The following is a 14,763-nucleotide window of genomic DNA, read 5'->3' on the forward strand; positions in this document are numbered from 1 at the left end:
GTGTTGCCCTGCAGGTGGCCATCATTGTCCTGCCCACTTGATGCATGTGATGCCACAACTTAAAATGTTTGTTTTTGCCCACGTTATAATTAGCACGGTAATGGGGCTCACAGGTTGATTTTTTTCCAACAGTAACTGAGCGCCCCTTATGCACCTATTGAACGACGCTCTGAAGGCGGTAGGGCTGGCGGTGGGGATGAAGCAGAAAAAGCAACCTAGTACTGAGCAGATCCTATGACGGGTCCAAGTGAGGCTCTCTCCCGGAATGTTCTGGGAGTTGGGAGAAAGTAGGGCTCATGGGCAGCTAACCCCACTAATGAGCTCATTATACAATATTTAGGTTATCCCCCCCCCCCTTTTTCCGCCTAGAAAAGTGGCTCCTCCACCATTCCACTGGGGTGCACGCACCTACTCGGTGTGGACCACTTTGGATTTGCGGAAGGCACCACCCAAATGCCAGGTGTTCCCAGCGTCAGGGGCTTCTGCTTTCCTTTCCTCGGGCTTCCAAGGTGTTGGTTCCATTCTGTGGGTTTTATCCCGGCCTTGCAAATAGGCAGTCTCAGAGCCCGGGCTCTTGCACTCTGCATCCCCTCCACGCTCCGCCCGGTTCCCGCCTCAGGCCCCCCCAGGCCTTACCCCCCGCTCTTCCCCCGCGCCGGGCACGGGCTTGGTTCCAACCCGCCACCTTGTCCCCGCAGCTCCTGGTCCTCCCGAGCCCCCGCCCGGGCCACTGCAGCAGCGCCGTGCTGACCGGGCGAGCGCGTGGAGGCCGGGCTTCACCGCGCCGAGGGGACTCCGCTTCCCGCTCCTCCCTCCGGGGCTGCGCGGAGGGGCTTTCCCTCCCGGGCGGGAGGAGGCAGCGCGGGCCTCGGAGGCAGCCAAGGTCCCTGAGCTCGCGCGCCCGGGCGGGAAGGCAGGCTGCCGGGGGCTGGGGCTCCCCAGAGAACTCGGGCGCCCCCCGCTCAGGTGAGGCTGCTGCGAGGGGCTGGGGCGGGGAAGGCCCGTCTGCCCCGCGCTGCTCCGCCAGGGAACGCAGCCGAGCAGCCGCGAGGCTGGGGAAGGGGGAGCGGAGCGCGCGGGAAAGCGGCTGCCCAGGGCCGGCACCCCTCGCCCCGGGCGCCCCTCGCCAGCCTCCGCAGCAGGTGGGGGCCGGCGGGCCGGGGGCGGGGCCGGCCCAGGGCGGAGCTGGGCCCGCGATCGCGGGCGGCGAGGGGAGGGCGGGGACGGCGCGGGCCGGTGCCGGAGCCGGAGCCCACTGGAGCGCGAGCGGGGAGCAGGGCGGTCCGGTGCCCGGTGCCCCGGAGCTCGCCGCGCCGGGGCTGGGACCGCAGACAAAGGCGCCGCCGCGGTAAGTGGCTCCCTCCGCTTCTCCCTCCCGGTGCCTGCTCCTCCGGAGTTCCACCGGCTCCGGAGAAGCCGGGGAGGGGGCAAGCAGTGAGACCTCTCCTTAGAAAACACACCCGCAACCCCCGAGCGAAAAGCCAGGCAGACACCAAGCACAGCGTGTCCCCGGGGCCCCCGCCGCCCGCCCGCGGTGACCCCTCGCTCTGCGGGCCGCGCGCTCGCACCGGTGCGGGTCCCCGGGCCGGTGGTTCAGATGGGAAGGTGGCCTCTGGGCTCGTGGGGAGACAGCTTCGTGGAGGAGAAAGGTAGGAACGCGATGCTTCGAGGGGACCCCACCCTGGGAGCAGCTCCGTGCGTTTTGGGGTGTGCTTTGGGGCCGAGCGAGGGGCAGTCCGCCCTGCGAGTTCGGATTGGGGTCTCGGTTTGTGGGGTCTGCCCCCCGCCCTCTCCACCCTCCTCCCGTCTCGCGAAAGGGTTCATGCAGTGCCTCCCAAACCCCATCGGAGGGACTCCCCAACTCTGCCCATGGGGGGCCCCGGGCGGGGGCCGCGGGGGAGGGGAGGGGGGAGCCGGCCACTGTCCCGGGCTGGGCTGTTCGGAGCCCGAGCCGCGGGGAGAGCAGGGTTTGCCATCGCCGCAGGTCCCGGCTAGCTCCCCTGGCCGGCTCCCCCGGCCTCTTCCCTGCGGCTCTCCAGCCGAAAAGCCTCGGGAAGCCCGGCTGGCTTCGGCTTTTGTTCTGCCCGCAACTCTCCAGAATCCAGGGAGAAGCCGGGGTGGGCGGACGACGTGAGGATGGGAGGCGGTGACCGCCCCCCTCTCGGGTGGGGAGCGGATGCCAATAGGAAATCGATGCGGGGCTGGGACAGGGGGTTCACCGCCGGGGCGGGCGCCCTGTCACGGGCCTCTCGAGGACTCTGGAAAGCGCCAGCTCCATTCACGGATGTGCTTACTGTCACCTCTGCCCGGCTCTCCAAGGAGCGAGAGTGTCTGCTGCAGTTCTGTTTAACAGGCATGTGCTGAGGGCCTACTGTGTGCAAGACAGCGGCCCCACGTGCATCTTCACTTAAAGGAGATTGATGGAGCACCTACTATGTGCCAAGTAGATGTGTTACGAACTTCTCAAGTTAAAAGGTATTCGAGTCCTTGCTATGCTCGGGAGGATAGCTTTAATATCGATAGATGTTTACTGAGCATCTACTCAGGGCAGGCTTTTGTTTGTTTTGTTTTCTGAAGGGTTGCCCAGTGTACTTAGTGGGGGCATATGGAGACAAGGGTGAGAGAATATGTTTCTGGCCCCTAGGGTCTTTACATTTTTTTAGTGATTGCATTTTAACTTCTCGGGCTGCTTATGTGGTGTAGGAAGAGCTTCTACTATAGAGGTGGAGTTTGTGAGGGAGCTGGGCAGAATAGTGAAAGGCCTGCTCTTTCCAATTTAGTTTCCTTCCGTTGTAAAAAAAGAAGGCAGATCCTTTGTGCAAAGCACTGTGGTCATATCATGCAGGAAATCGAGGTTCATAAGGCAAAGCTCTGCCACCCAAAGGGATGGAGCATCTATCTGGTGGGGACAGAAAGGCACAGGACAATCAATTAAATCAGGAGGAGGCGTGGGGAGAACCCCAGCTGCAAACTGGTGGCAGCAGTTGGGGTAAAAGTTATTTTAAAAATCTCATTGTTGAAATGACTGGGGACCTAGAGGCAAAATGAAGTGATCTGAGGGTTCTTCCTGCTAAGACATTTGATGACTCCATTAGTCTAATAATCTTGTGATGCTGAAACATAATGGAATATCCAGATTGGCAAGAGAACGGTGGGTCCTTAGTCTATTGGCAAATACTTGAGCATTTACAATGTTACTAGAGGCCCAATGCATGAAATTCATGCACCCGGAAGTGGGGGGATCCCTCAGTCCAGCCCCCACCCTCTTGCAGTCTGGGATCCCTCAGGGGATGTCCACCTGCTAGCTTAGACCCCATCCCCCTGGGCTTAAGCAGCAGTCCAGACCCCTTGCTCCTTACCACCCACCTGCAGCAGAGGAGAGAGGCCATGAGCCCGACTTCTGGCTGAATGATGCTCCCTTTGTGAGAGTGCACTGACCACCAGGGGGCAGCTCCTGTTTTGAGGGTCTGCCCCCTGGTGGTCAGTGGGATGGGTTGCCAGTCAGTCCTGCTATTCGGTTGATTTGCATATTATGGTTTTATTATATAGGACACTTACGCTGTTATCAGGGGCATAAGTCTAAGAAATGGTTTTTGTCCTAAACTTTAGGAACTAAAGGATCTAACAGACTTATTGAGATAAATACATAAAATGACTGCACAGCTTACATGAAAAATCAGGGCCAGCTGAGCCAGTGTGGCTCAGTAGTTGAGTGTTGACCTATGAACCAGGAGGTCATGGTTCAATTCCCCATCTGAGCACATGCCTGGCTTGCCCAGTAGGGGGCATTCAGAAGGCGGCTAATCAATAATTCTCTCATTAATGTTTTTATCTCTTTCCCTTTTCCTTCCTCTCTGAAATCAATAAAAATTATTATTTTTTTTAAATCAGGGGCAAATTCCTATTAGAATTTAATGTTAGAAAACACATTTTGGCTTTCCTTTTATGAGAGATTGTGAACATTCTATATGTCTAGCGTGTTTATCTTTTTACCTTGGTCTCCAATAATTCCTGGTAAATGCTTTATTCTAGCTTCTTGGTACAATGCTCCTTTTCTTCCAAAATTATTTCCGATCTCCCATTTACATTCCTTTAAAACTATATATTACTTTTTGTTATGAACTTGAAAACCGCCTCCCTCCCCACATCGTTTCTAGCAGTTGGCCCATTATGAAAGAGACATGGGAAATAAGGCAGATGCTAGAGGAATGACTTGGAGGCCCTTCACTTATAAGAAGAGGGAGAAAAAATTAACAGAGGCCAGAACCAGGCATGTGCAGAGAACACATGAACTAGTCTTGCAAGGTGGACCAGGGTTCAGCTTACCTCCCACTGAGGGAATGGTACACAGAGGTGGAGGAGCAGCAGACCATCTTTAGAGCTTTTCATCTGGAACAGTTGCCATTCATTCAACAAAGGGCCCCTGCCTGAGCATTTTACTGTATCCGTGACTGTGGCCATGGCTTTTTTAAGTGTCAGGTGGGGGCTTCATCCAGCAAGTTCGGGGTTCACTGTGATCCCCACAGCTGGCTAGGACCCTCATCTCCTGTCCCTACCATGGCAACTAGAACTGCGTCCCTACCTACCATTCTTTCGAGCATCCTTGGGCTGTTTGTGTTTTCACCTGAGCGGAACTCGATTTGAACTTCCTTGAAGGACAAAAATGTGACTATTCCCACCCCCGCCCCCCAATCCTTCCTTATCTGCAGGCTCAGGTGTAGTCTGTGGCATAGGTGGCGTTTGTTTCAGAGCCCTGTATGGCCCATTTCTTCACCCTTTCCCTACCTCATTGGGGCCTGTCCTCTCATTCTGTCCACCACTGCGGCTGTTCAGAGCCGTTCAGTATATGAAAACTCAGGGGAGAAAAGTCTGTTATCAGTCACTTCCTCTTGAATATGAATGTAGGTCACTGTTGTCTTTTCCGGGGGGGGGGGGGGGGGGGAGGTTGGGGGGAGGACTGGGGAGAGGGGTGTCTTTGCACTTTAGGCCTCGTTATGGAAAGAAAGACTTCGTTGACCAGGAGAGGATTTTAAGCATGGGCAAGTGGGTGTAGGAGGCAATTGGGAGGCAGAGTGCCTTTCCTGGTGCTCCTGGAATTATGCTACTGCCTCCTCATGTAGCCGCTCTTGGTAAGGCCCTTGCAGTGCCATGACCCATAAAAGTGTGGAGCTGGCATTGCTCTTGAACATGATGGGGGCTGATGTGACCTGTTAACTTGGGCTTCTACTCTTCAATCGTTTTCTGGCCAGAATCCTAGCAGCTTTTCCTCCATGTGCCTGTTATTTTAAGGCAGGAATTCTCAACCTGGGCTCTATTGGTGCTGCAGTCTGGATCATGCTTTATCACAGGGATCTGAACTGTGCATTATAGAATGTTCTGTAGCATCCCCAACTTCTACTAAATAGAGGCCAGGCGCGCCCCCATATCCCCTCCCTGAGTTGTGTCAACCCAAACTGTGTCCAGTTATTGCCAAACTGATCCCCCCTAGGGATCAATATCACTGCTGATGGAGAACCACTGTTCTCAGGGATGTTGCTATGCTTTTTTGCTGTATAACTATTCCCAGATTTCTGGGAGAGATCTTATTTACTGTAACTTGGTTCTTTTTATTAAAGCTGATTTAGCAAATGTGTAGTTAATATTGTAGAACTTTCCATATGAATAATTTCCCAAATGAGAATAAACATTTTTTTTTTTTTTTTTAGGCCACATGTTCTAATCTGGTCATCATATTAAGTCAATCTATTGAGGCAAAAACAAACAAACAAAAAACAAACAAACAAACAAAAAACCACACATAAAACCCTAAAACTCAAATTCTTTCCTTAGCATGTGGTGGATTTATACACCAGAGGTGCCCACAGGGTCACCTCAGTCCACTGCACGTAACTTGAGGGATACTCTTTAAGGAAAAGGCAAAATGACCAGGTGAACAGGTTACTGGGGCTCCTCCCAGGCCCGGAAGAGTCCTGTGCAAGAGAGGGGCTCTGAGCTGTTGGTTTTTTCTTAGCATCAAGTAAAGCTGCCCCTCGAAAAGCACTCGAGGAGGGGTAGGGCAGGTGCAGCTGCAGGAATAGTAAAGTAGGAAGAAGAAAGTAGGGTTGTTCTTCTAGCAAGAGCTAAGAGAAGCTTCTCCAAGACTTGACATAATTAGAGAACATGGATCGAAATAGAATTGTTAAATACAGGTAGCCTGTACTTCTGTGAATATCTGCCCTCAAAAGGAGGAATTTCCGAATCTTCAGCAACTCCAGGTCTGTGTCAGCATCAGCAGCATCTTTGTGGGATGGAATGAGGAGCAGGGTTAGTTCAAGTTCTCCAAGGCCGCCCATGAGTTCCACTTGTGGACAGAAGTAACTGAATGCATGCTGTAGGTGAGGTTGACCTTGCGCCCAAGTTACTGCTTCAGAAAGTGAGTGGAACCCTTTATTCAGGTCACTAAAATGGTATTTGAAAAGTTTCCAGTAAGATTTCATTGATTCAAATGTCTATTTTGGAAGCCCCATGCCGAGGTGAGATTTTTCCTTGCATTGAAATAAGCCAGATAGGAAATACCTTTGGGGGTAGGGAGTGGAAATGGACAATTCCAGTTCTTAAATGTTTAAAATAATAAAACTTAAAACACACACACACACACACACACACGTATTTGTCAGATTTTTAATTCATTCACATTTCCCCCCTTAATCTAAACTGGCCTGTCTTCAACGGAGAGGACGTCTATGATTATTGTTTTAGGTTCTAAATGTGCCTGGTTGTACCTGAGATTGATCTGTCACTATGGCAATGTGTAGATTGAACAAAATGAAAAGACTCTCTACAAGAAGATTTGCTGTAGGCAGGGTTTTTTTTTTTCTTTTCCTTTTTTTAAAGCTAGTTTTCTTTTTTGTGTGTATATGTATTTTTATTGATTTCAGAAGGGAAGGGAGGAGAGAAAGATAGAAACATCAATGATGAGGGAGAATCATTGATTGGCTGCCTCCTGCACGCCCCCCACGGGGGATCAAACCTGCAACCCAGACATGTGCCCTGACTGGGAATTGAAATGTGACCTCCTGGTTCATAGGTTGACACTCAACCACTGAGCCATGCTAGCTGGGCTCTATTTAAGTGTTTTTCTTTTCTTTTCCTTTGCTTTTTCCTTTGCTTTTTCCTTTGCTTTTTCCTTTGCTTTTTCCTTTGCTTTTTCCTTTTCTTTTCTTTTCCTTTTCCTTTTCCTTTTCCTTTTCTTTCTTCTTTTTTTTAAGTGATCTGCCTGTAGAAAATCCATTAAAAAACAACAACAATAAACCTCTGCTCTCATGGATATTTTATGAAGAGTTCTAGAATTCCAATGTTTTGAGTACTAATTTTTGGGTGATCTTTTTTTGTTCGTAGTAGTGGAGCTGCCATTCAGTTCTGGGCAAGTTGGATGGAAAGGGAACACTGGCCCTTGGTATCAGCCAACATACAGGGAGCACTTACTCAGTGCTTCACAACTTGGGAAGTAGGTGCTGTTTGACTGTTTCTATTTACACATGAGGACAGTGATGCACAGACAGGTAAAATCACCAGAGTCACATACACTTTTAGAAGGGTTCTGGTCACCAGTTCCAAAGTGATTCTTGGAAGCCAGCTGGATATCCTATGATTCCACTCAGTTCTGGTTCTTTTTATCCAGAGAGAACATCAGTTTCCACAGGTAAAGGGCTCAGTCCCACGAGACGGCAGGCCCTCTCCTTCAGATTCCAACCCCAAGCCCATGTTCTCACCGAATGCAGGAGACCGATTTATTCACCAGATCACTGGTTTATTACAAAGGATACTAAACGGTACACATCAACAGCCGGATGACGAGATAGTCCTTAACAAAGGAGCTGCTGTCCTTGTAGAGTTTGGGGCCTGGCATGTGAAAGGGTCTGGTTCTCCAACCTGGAAGCTCTTTGAAACCCCCTACCCTTTTTTTTTTTTTTTTTTTTTTTTTTTAATGTTTAGGTAGGCTTCATGACATAGGCATGATTAATTAACTCATTGGCCATTGGTGATTGAGTTTAACCTCCAACCCCTCTCCCTTCCTTGGGAGTCAGAAGGTGGGACTGAAAGTTCCATCCCTCTGTTCATATTTGCTTATTGATTTGAGAGAGAGAAGAAGCAGGGAGGGAGCAGGGAGGGAAGAGAGAGAAACAGAAACATCATCTCAAAAGAGAACATCGATTGGTTGTTGTACCTGCCCCAAATGGGGATTGAACCTACAACATAGATATTCCCTGACCAGGATCAAACCTACAACCTTTCAGTATATTGGACAATGCTATAACCAACTGAGCCAGGGCTGTCCAACTTATTTTAATTTTATAATATTGCACACATAGAGAAGACTATACAACTTTGCACACCTATTGTATCCTCCAGTTAGGTTTTAATAACTGTCCTTAGAGGAACAAACCTGTCCCTCCACTTCCAGGTAGTTCTACATTGTGACTTATCCCTTTGGAAGAAATGGAAAATTGATAAACTACTTAATTTTGAGGAAGAAACTTTTTTATTCTCCCAGAATATGTGATTATTTTTGGAGGCAGAATTACTAGAAAGCCCCACTAGCCACAAGAACTTATGGACCATAATGTCTGAAAACTCTTCAGCCTGAAACAAACTAAATTAATTTCTCCAGCATGAGTCACTGTATGTGCCAGGGAAAATCCTTTTTTTTTTTTTAGGAACTTTGGCTCTTATGCTGATTTTTTTCTAAAGAATAATTGCTCTAAGGTCAAGGACATTTTTATATTTCTACTGGCAAATTTTCCATTTATTTGAATTTAAAGTTTTTCCCCCCAGCCTTTTGGGGACCATTTTGTCTGCTAATAAGATATATTATGCTGTGATTTCGGTAAAAGGTGAGAGTGACAGAAGTTCAGACAAAGTTAACTGAGAAAATTCCTTTCTTTGTCATAGAGACCAGTGACATGGTGGCAAGGATTTTTTTTTATTTTTTATTTTTTATCAGCTCTGCAAAACGCTTTAGAGGACAGCTCATTCAACAGAAAAAAAGGGGACAGAAAAGTCCATAAATCTGGTATGATATTTGTAAGAGGAAAGTGAAGGAGATAATTGCCGTAAAGCACTTAGGAAGAGGAGGCGAGAAATATACTACAATGGAGCAACTACAGAGAAGTGCTTTCAGTTTTCCAGATTGGAAGAGGGAAAATTAAAATGTTTTGACCAGTTATTGTAGGGTTCCACTATCCGCTTTATGAGACTCAGAGAGGGCTTTAATAACCCACCCATCTGCTAGGTAGTAAAGCCAGTGAAATCTGTGCCACCCAAGTGACAGAAAGCATGTTAGAGCATTCAGGGTAAGGAGAGAGAGAATCACTTTATACTGTGAGTGAGAATATGTCTGGTTAATGGTTCTAGGCATGTTGGGACCTAAATAACTGTTCATTTTTTCCTATGCTTTACAATTTCCTTGAGCTGAATGGAGACTAAAGACAAGTAAAATACATAGATCCTTATTTTGTGGGGTCTCTGAATAAAGGGGGGCAGGGAGCATGAGTGCAACATGAAAATGCTCTTACTTTATTAAAGTATTTCAGTTAAAAGACTTAAGTCTTGTTTCCAATTTTTGTGTGCATGCTTTCATTCAAAAGTTATTGAATTTGTAAATCCTGAGGAACCCCCTTTTTTATGAGCAGTCTTTGAAAGCGAACCGGGAATGCATTTATGGAACAAGGGGCAGTGAAAATCCTTAGGCTTCTCTCTTCACTTTATTCAGAAGCAGATCCCCAGGACCAAAGGTTTAGCCATCCTTTAACAGTTGACTTTTCTCTTATTTAACCATCACACAATACAGTGTTTTGCTCTACATTCCTGAATTCAGGATTTGGTTTCCATAATATATATTAAATAACCTCTTATTTTCTGTTCCACCTTTCCTTTTGGTAAGAAATCATAAGATCATTATTATTTAATTATCACCATGAGAAGCAATGTCAGATTTCAGTAATCTGAAACTATGCCACCTTAAGCAGAGATTATTTGAAATAAGATCTTTCCTCTTCAGTAATGGATAACTAGAAAAGGTGTATGTATGGCTGTAGACACAGGAGCACATATACGCATACAGCTATCATTATGGGGAAATCATAAGCTGTTTTCCTCCTGGAAGGACAACAATATTGTTACCTTGTTTCCCCGAAAATTAGACAGTGTCTTATATTAATTTTTTTCTCCCAAAGTTGCGCTAGGTCTTATTTTCAGGGGATGTCTTATTTTCGGGGAAACACGGTAGTAGTGGTAAAGAAAGAAGTAGCAGGTTATTGGGGTGAGGGAAAGGATTTTTATATTATACCTTGGTATATTATTTTATTTTAAAAACAAGCACATATTCTTATTTTATAAGTAATGAAGGAGAAAAATTAAGAAGGTAGAAAAAAAAAAAAGGGGAGAAAAGAACACTTAAGATCCTGCAGCTCTGAACTTAACCTCTGGATGCCTTCCTCAATGGAAATTCTGGTTTTTATAAATCATCAGATAAAAATCCACAGGAACATGTGTTAAACATACGTGTATATCCCCATGGTTTTATGTAACTTACATCATGCAGGCCAGTGTCTTCTTTGAGCCGCGCAGTGCCACTGTCTAGTATGTTGGGTCAGTATTAGATGATTCCCATTTTATGGGGGAGGGCAGTGTACTTAAGCTTGAAGAATATGAGTGGTTTGTCCAGGATGACATAGTCACTACCTGGGATGTTCAGAACTAGAATCCAAGTCTGATTCCAAGTTTGCTTCTTTTAATTCTGATGGAGAGAAATGTACTATTTATCCTGGACATTCTTTTTTCAATACCCCAAGCTGCCTCCTCTCTGGTTTCATGCCATAGCATCTACTTCATTGCATCTTAGATCATGGTTAGCTATGTAATTGTTTCCCTCATTAATGTTCTCAGCATTCTCTCTCTCGTATCCTCACTGTGACCAGTACATCATGGTGCATGTATTAGTTACTTAATCTTTGTTTTATGAAATTGGAGACTCAAAATATTTTCTCCCAAATAATTATCCATTTTTAGGAAAACAAACTAATAAACTTAGCCATTTCCACAAGACTAATGTCGGTGCCCACAAGAGAATTAGAACCACATGAAGTTTGAGCTGGAAGAAAACCATCTTTGCAAGTATTTATTCTCTTGGTTTATAAATGAGGAACCCAAAGATCAAATAACTTGCTCAAGATCACACAGGGAATTAGGGTTGGTGCACAGAGCCCAGTTCTCTTAGCATCCAGCCCCACCCTCCTTCTGCTGCAATAATCATTACAGAGAACAATTCTCTTGGTCCTCAAACGTATAGATGAATGGCCAATGCTGGCAGAAAATAGGTCACACTGAATTAAAACTCCAATGGTAAGAGAAGAAGAGGTATTGAACTTATTTCTCCAAGTTTTGATGAATGATTTTTCAAGTAGTACCTTTATTTAAAGCAAACTTGCTATATAAATGTCAGCATTTCTACAAAAATATTTTCTGCCAACAGCCATTTGGATATTTACAACATCATTTGTGGGCCACCCACAATTATCACCTTAAAAATTAGCCTGCTATATGTGGCCAAACATTTCATTAACTCACTCCTGATGCCTTGACAGGGCCTGTAGGCCGGATGTTCCCCATGCCTGCTTTAGATGAGAAATATTTCAACCCTGTACTTTTGTTATGAAGTAAAATTATTTTCCCTTGTTGGGCAAATCAAAGTGCATAGCATCAAAATTGTGAAATGTGAAATAGTGTTTTCTCTCGGCTGGCTTCTTAAAATGTGAGCCACATCTGTCCAGCTATCCTCACCTTCAGCAGGGGCTGGAGAATCCTCCAATTCCTAAATTCATCCCTGGGCACCCGAGGCCCCCAAACCACTTCCAGTTTTCAAACATGATGAGAAGGGAGCTGGAAAGATAGTTTTGTCAGAAGCCACCCAAAAAAGCAAGAAAGCCCAGCTGGTGTGGCTCAGTGGTTGAGCATCAACCCATATACCAGGAGGTCATGGTTGATCCCTGGTCAGGGCACGTGCCTGGATTGCCAGCTCAATCCTCAGTAGGGGGCATGCAGGAGGCAGCTGATCAATGATTTTCTCTCATCATTGATGTTTCTATCCCTCTTTCTCCCTGTCTCTGAAATACATTTTAAAAGACACATTTAAAAAAAGCAACAGAAGAAATTTCAAAGAGGAAGACCATTCCCCAAGTGTGGGGACAGTGGAGTCCTGCGTAGGATTCCTTAAGAGAGGAGGCAGAGTGCAGTTTCCTGAAATAAGTACCTAGAAGGCATTGGCTCCACTGGGCATGGTTGTAAAGGATTGTGATAAAGACGTCTCTAAAATGCATTTTGGTGTAACAGGTGTGTGAGATGGGTGCCACAGGACAGCTACAGTACGATAGCAGAAGACTCTCCTGCAACTTGGCATTGTGCTGCACTTTCCAAACTTTTCTGTGCTTTGGAATCATCTAGGGAGCCTTCACAAAACACTGATGTCTGTGCTCAGCCGACCACCCCAGAGCTGGTTGGTCTGGGTCCTGGGATATGTCCTGGGCTTTGAAACTTTTAGAGATGATTCTAAAGTGCAGGCAGTTTTGGAAACCAATGGTCTATGGAGTGGTTCTTTGGCTATATTAGAATGACCTAGAGATTATATACATATAAAGGTATGTGTGAATAGATATGTGTATGTATATATGTATTCATACGCACATACATATGCATACATTTGCACATACATGTATACCACACACATGCATATGTATACCGCATGCATGCAGTCCTAGAAATGGATCTATGTCATTAGGGATGGTGTCCAGACATCAATATTATTGAAAACCATGGTTCCCCCAAATTGGCTGCACATTGGGATCATCTTGAGAGTTCAAATAATACTGATGCCTGGGTCCCACTCCAGAAACTCTGGTTTAATTAGCTTAGGATCTGGTCTGGGCATCAGAATTTTTCCAAAGCTCTGTATGTGATTCTCATTTGCAGCCAAGGTTGCAATCCACCGGGCAAGCGAGCAAGCAAAACATGACTTACCTTGCACATAACAGGTGCTCAATAACAATTAGGCACGAAAGGAAGATAGCCGGAAGGGTTTATTAGAAATGTCAGTGGTGGAAAGCGGTACATTTCTGGTTCCTTGGGCACCTTCGTGGGCCTGAGTATGTCACGCTGTGATTTGGGGTGGGGTGTGCATTGCCTTAGTGGAGCTACCAGCTGGACTTTCTGTGGCCCTGATGCCAACATCTTCCCAATTGGTCTGTTCCGTTGTGCCTACCTGTGGCAGGAGAGGCAGATCTGCTTGTCACAGTTCTGACGTTTGCAACAGAGTTCTTTGGAGAAAAGAAACCAGACACCTGCTTCTGTAAGACCCAGGTGACAGAGTTCGCCTGAGGTGAACTCTGTCCAGGGCAGCAAGCCTCTGGAGAGCCTGCTCGCTGGCTGCCAGGGTCAGTGAGAACTCCCTGGAGCGCGGAGCTCGTGTTGCCTGGCTTCCTTTGTTCCCTAGGTGATTCATGTTGATTCCAAAAGCTACTGGGAGGGGAGCATTTCCACTTCTGGCTCCTGGAAGGCAGCTGCCTTCAGCCATGAAGTGCCTGCCAGCCCGAAGAAGGGGAAACTGTCAGGCAGCTGCTTACAGAGCAGCATCTGAACTGCCCCCAATGGTCTCAGAAGGCTCCAGAGCACTGGTTCTCAAACCCCAGTGTGCATTGGAACTCCCTGCAGGCATCAAACTCCAGTTCGCTGGGGTGATGCCCTGATCTCTGATTCAGTAATTACTGGGGGGACTGGGGTGGGGGATGGGGGGTGGGACAAGACTTGGCACTTACTTCTAACACCTTCCAGGTGATGCTTGATGCTGATGGTCCAGAGACTGTCCTTTGAGAACCACTGCTCCAGGAGGAAGGATGCAGATACTACCCATGTTGTTTAGGGAAAGGACATTATTTGATTGCTGCAAATCCACCTAACGGTCACAAGGCCGGGAACTGAACTCGCTTCCCACCCAACTGTAACACTGATACATTGACATTAAAATATGATGAATCATCTGTTAGTTGGCAGGTGTTGTGCAAGCTCTGTTGCTGGATGGAGGAAGGCCATTCAGTCATTCACTGAGCAGCTGCTCTTATGGGTGGGTGATGGCCCAGTAAAGGGACAGTCACAGTACCAGTCTCTGTAGAGGGAGTGCCCAGGCCCCATGGGACACACATGGGCAGCAGGGAGGGTGGCTTTCAGGGGCAGGGGCTGCCCAGGCGGAATCTCAGAGTATGACTAGGGTGTGGCAGTTGAAGAAGGTGTTCCAGGAGTGGCATGGGCAAAATTGGGCAAACCTGGTCTGGGGAGCCACATATGACAATGTAAGAATTTGATGGGTGAGGGAGTTTTGTGTGGACAGACAGGCAGAGTGGGGTGCTGGGGGTGGGATGGGGAGGTGGGGGGGCTGTCCTCCAGGGAGAGGAGCCAGGACTGATCTGAAAAGCAAGGGAAGTTGTGGAGGGGTTTTAAGTAGGCAAGTAGCATGATCAGATTTGCCTGCAAATTAAACAACCAACTGGAGGGAGCGTGCTCCTGCGGGAGACAAAGGAGACTGTTGCTGGAGGCCCTGTGGGAAGTGATGAGGCCATGGGGGCTATGACCTTTACTTCACCTTGCCCTTGCATCACCCTCTTGCCTCTGCTGAATGTCTCCAGCTTTTCTGAGCCATTTCCAACAGTGTGTGGACTAGCATTGTGAGCACCTACT

General features: G+C 47.4%; 1 protein-coding gene across 1 annotated transcript in view; it reads left to right on the forward strand.

Moving 5' to 3' along the window:
- Nucleotides 1-1,283: 1,283 nt before the first annotated feature.
- Nucleotides 1,284-14,763, forward strand: part of MAPK4 (mitogen-activated protein kinase 4) — a 111,582-nt gene continuing 98,102 nt past the window's right edge. Inside the window, exon 1 of the mRNA XM_036418869.2 lies at nucleotides 1,284-1,352. The gene's annotated coding sequence lies outside the window, so the exon portion shown is untranslated. The remainder of the gene's footprint in view (nucleotides 1,353-14,763) is intronic.

Source organism: Pipistrellus kuhlii, unplaced genomic scaffold (assembly GCF_014108245.1).
Source record: "Pipistrellus kuhlii isolate mPipKuh1 unplaced genomic scaffold, mPipKuh1.p scaffold_m20_p_6, whole genome shotgun sequence".
In the NCBI taxonomy this organism is placed as follows: domain Eukaryota; kingdom Metazoa; phylum Chordata; class Mammalia; order Chiroptera; family Vespertilionidae; genus Pipistrellus; species Pipistrellus kuhlii.